The sequence below is a fragment of the Perognathus longimembris genome, chromosome 18 (assembly GCF_023159225.1).
Source record: "Perognathus longimembris pacificus isolate PPM17 chromosome 18, ASM2315922v1, whole genome shotgun sequence".
Lineage (NCBI taxonomy): Eukaryota > Metazoa > Chordata > Mammalia > Rodentia > Heteromyidae > Perognathus > Perognathus longimembris.
The window spans coordinates 37,555,115-37,559,123 of record NC_063178.1 but is presented as its reverse complement, the minus strand read 5'-3'; the positions used below and the strand labels follow the sequence as shown (position 1 = coordinate 37,559,123).

The window sequence follows — 4,009 nt, the reverse complement described above, 5'->3', positions numbered from 1 at the left end:
AATGAGCCTGGTGACTGTGTGGTGCTGTCCAGGCTGAGACCTCTCCATGTGCTAAAATGGCACTGCAAAGGGCAAGCACTAGATGGCATTTGCCAGATGCCATTTGATGCCTGGGAGCAAGGCAAAGAGGGTCCCAGAAAAGACTCAGTGAACTCCAGGGGAGAGCCTTCAATGTGCAATCCTGTACTTGCTGTTTCAGTGGAACTGGGTCTAACTGGAGACATGCGAAGATGTAACAGACCATTCCTCTGCAGCAGGCTTCCAGAAAGTTCTCCTTGAAGCAGGGAGACACAGTAAGGTCTTGGCATCATTAGCTACCACGAGATCAGCTTGGTGAAGGCACCAGTGGTCATGCAGGAATGCTCCACCCACAGATCCTTCTGTGGTCTCAGGACATGTGTTGTTCTGCCATTTTAACACCATGCCAGCGCAGGGTGGACTCCGGATGTGTACTCACTGTCTTGCCCATCTTCATGAGGAGCCCTTCCACTCTGAGAAAACCAGTAAGGTTTCTCCAATTCCACCAAGCAGGAGGCATACCACAGTTGCACTGGACAGGACCACATTGGACAAGAGTACAGACAACCCAGCTGTGACAACCTTAGCAAAGAAAATCCAGGCTGCACACTGCCTTGGGGCCAGAAGGCTTTTCAATTTCACTGTGGTGAGCATGAGAAAAAAACCTAAGATTCCACTGGCATAGCAGCTGCCATGGAATCTGTGGAAGGACAGGAACAGGAAGCCCAGGACACTGGAGAGTTCACCTGTGGGATGAGATGCAACTGTCAGGTGCGCCACATTGAATATGTAGTTTATGTACTGCTGGTCAATGTCACTAATTGTGCTGGGCTTCGGGGATTTCCAAAGTAGTTTATAAGATCCTACATAGAATATGTGAATTACAGCCCAGAAATATCTATCTGGACTACACTGGGTGTCATTAAAGGGAAGGCAGACCACAGCATCCAGGAGGAAGAAGACACTACAAGTCTTTGCGGGAGAGGTTTTCTCTTCGCGAACCCTGGTACCCACAAACAATAACTTCAGCTACATTGTGCAAAGTGAGAAGCACAGGAACAGCCAATCTGGACAAGGCTCTGGACCCAGCAGAGATTATCCCCACAAACACCATGGAAGTGGGAAGCCACGTGGAAATATCAGATTTTGAACAGCGGTTGATCTCTACCCAGCTCAGTTTCCATGACACATGTAGCAAAAATGCACCAATAAATGTCTGACACCATTGGAATAAGGTAGGGTAGGTAAATTTTAGGACAGAAAGGACATACTTGTTCTAGAGGTAAAAAGCCAGTAGCAGATACAAAAGGTGAGGCCGACCAGGCTCTTCCTCCTGCCTATCTGTCAGCTTGTCCTCCACAGCAGGAGATGCTTGGCCTGCTCATCCCCAAAGTCCCAGGCCACCTCTGAGCTCTGTTTGTACACATCTGTTTTCTTAAAAAAGTAGGAGTAGCACACAAGACTAGCCCAACTACACTCATATCATATGTATTAATGTTCCATTGGCCATACTGGTAACACAGCAAAAAACAAAAGGAAAACTCAGTCAGTCACAAACTGAAAATAAATTATATGAGAGTGGAAGTGTATCTCCTCACATGGGGTTTTGTTAAGAGAAAAATGAAATTTAAATAAGTTTCACAGACTGTCATATTCATGTAATTAATACTTAGTTATATGTTTGACTTTCACATTAATTAAAGAATGGAAAAGAGAGAAATGGCTTCTATCTTGTGGCTTTCTTTTGAAAATGGATCAAATATCTCTAAGAGCCAGAGTCAAGGAGTAGGTAATATTGATACATGATATACAAAACCTAACAGCATATTCTGTATCCATATGAGATAAAGGATTAGTACAATCTTTATGTCAGGCCCATTATGGTGTTTGGGCCTGCCAGGAGTGTCCCTTTGAGTTATCTTCGTTGCTAACTTATCTGACTTCTATCTTCAAAATAAAATGACCCTAATTGGAAACTAATGGGGGGAGTCATTAGACTCTTTAATAAATAAATATTTTATAGTAAAAACTGGAAACATAAATTATGATATTTGAGTTGCATAAATGAGCACTTGATAAATGGTGAGTAAAACACAAAGATTTATGAGAGGTTCACTTTTACTTGCTAAAGCAAATCTGTTTTGGTATAATTTTGTCATAAATTAACCTGATAATTTTATCAGAGATCTTAATATAAGAAGATATTGAAATACACTAATAATTCTGGGTTTTGACATTTGGAGTTTTGACAGTGCTGTTGACTTTTCTCGTAGATAGTCCACACGGTTGGTGTGAAGTGCGGGAGTATGATCCCCTGCAAGACAGTGTATTTTTTTTTTAATTTTTTTTAGTGTTTGAAAATAATAGTACTTTTATTTGCGTAAGCATTCTGGGGAAAAACGTGTGTTGAATATAGTTTCTTGCTATGTTTCCTAACTTATGATTATGATTATTTAAATTTTTTCTCATCAAGAGAGTTAAGTAGCACTCAAACCAAAAGTCCAATGAATCAAACTTCTCCTTTCTCCCACTTTTACATGCTCCATTCCAAACATCATTTCCCTGGAAAATTTCGACTTAGTCTCTCAAAAATCAATTCTATGAAAGTTTTCTGAAAGGCTCAGCAGTTTCTTTTAGTCTCTGAATGATTACAGTATTCTGTAAACCTGCTTCTCCAAGGGTGAGTGTCTCATCTAGCAATCTGAGGAAAGGAAGAGCTAGGGAAAAAGGAGGGCTTTTTTGAGGTGCTTGGTACTTTTCAATGAAGTCTTTGATGTGGCTTACCCTATGAGAAATATTAAATTTCTGGACAATTCTTTTCCCATTGGCTAACCAGACCTGTACATTCATAATGGGTTCCAAGTTGTTCAGTGAAACAGCACATAAAGTATTTTTACTTTCAACTTCAATAATCTTTGCTTTTGAAACAAGTTTTGGTGTAGCACTTCCTAGTCTATGACCCTGTCCTGAGAAGGGCTGGAACACAGGCTTTGTCAATATACAACTTTGTCTTCAACTTTCACATCCACCTCCTCTTTATCAAAAAGACCCTGTAATTCTGCAGGTAATTCCCCCTTCTTGATGGAGTTCAGGAATTGTTGACTTGCACCATCCGAGTAAGTTCTAAAGTCATCGTTGACAGTGAACCCATTTTTCCACAATTTTATATGTATATCTACCTGTTTCTTCTGTTCAGTTGGAGATAAGGATTTGGTACCAATCTTCTGAGCTTCCTCAAAAAGGCTGTCAACTAAGTGTTCACAATTCATTTGCTGGTTATCACTAGGAGTGTGGTTGTCAGATCCTGTGTCACAAACCCATTCTTCTTTTATACTTTCAAGATTGTCTACTTCTTTCATTCTATGTGTTTCCCCAGGCACGTGCTCAGTTAGCTCAGCACTCCCTGGCACTGTCCCGACTGCCGGGCATGCACACCAAAGTGCCACCACCCTCCGCCACTGCCACCCTGCCACTCCTGCCACTCCTGACACTCCTCTTGGATTCAATTCCCTCTTGGTCTCCTCCAGGTGCTGAGAAGAAGCTCGCGCCACGGGCGGGGCGGGGACCTCAAGAGGAAAATTTTATTTGGGATAGCAGTTTAAAGATTTTAGTCCTTGGTTTCTTGGCACTGTTGTTTTGGCCTGGTTGGAATATGTCAAGGGGACGGTTTTGTTAGTCCATGGCATCCAGAAGGAAGAGAGAAAGAAAGAAAAGGAAAGAAAGAAAGAAAGAAAGAAAGAAAGAAAGAAAGAAAGAGAAAGAAAGAAAGAAAGAAAGAAAGACAGAAAGAAAGACAGGGAGAGAGGGAGGGAAGGAAGGAAGGAAGGAAGAAAGAAAGAAAGAAAGAAACAAAGAAAGAAAGAAAGGAAAGAAAGAAAGAAAAAGAAAGAAAGAAAGAGAAAGAAAGAAAGAAAGAAAGAAAGAAAGAAATGAAGAAAGGGTCTCAATATCCCCTTCAAAGGAATCCCGCATAACCCACATTTCTTCCACT

The 4,009-nt window shown here is 41.4% G+C and overlaps 2 pseudogenes; both read right to left on the bottom strand.

The window, feature by feature from the left end:
• Positions 1 to 471: 471 nt before the first annotated feature.
• On the bottom strand, positions 472 to 2,576 carry LOC125366949 (annotated as a pseudogene).
• Positions 2,577 to 2,616: 40 nt separating this feature from the next.
• LOC125367298 lies at positions 2,617 to 3,377 on the bottom strand (annotated as a pseudogene).
• Between the last annotated feature and the right edge of the window lie 632 nt (positions 3,378 to 4,009).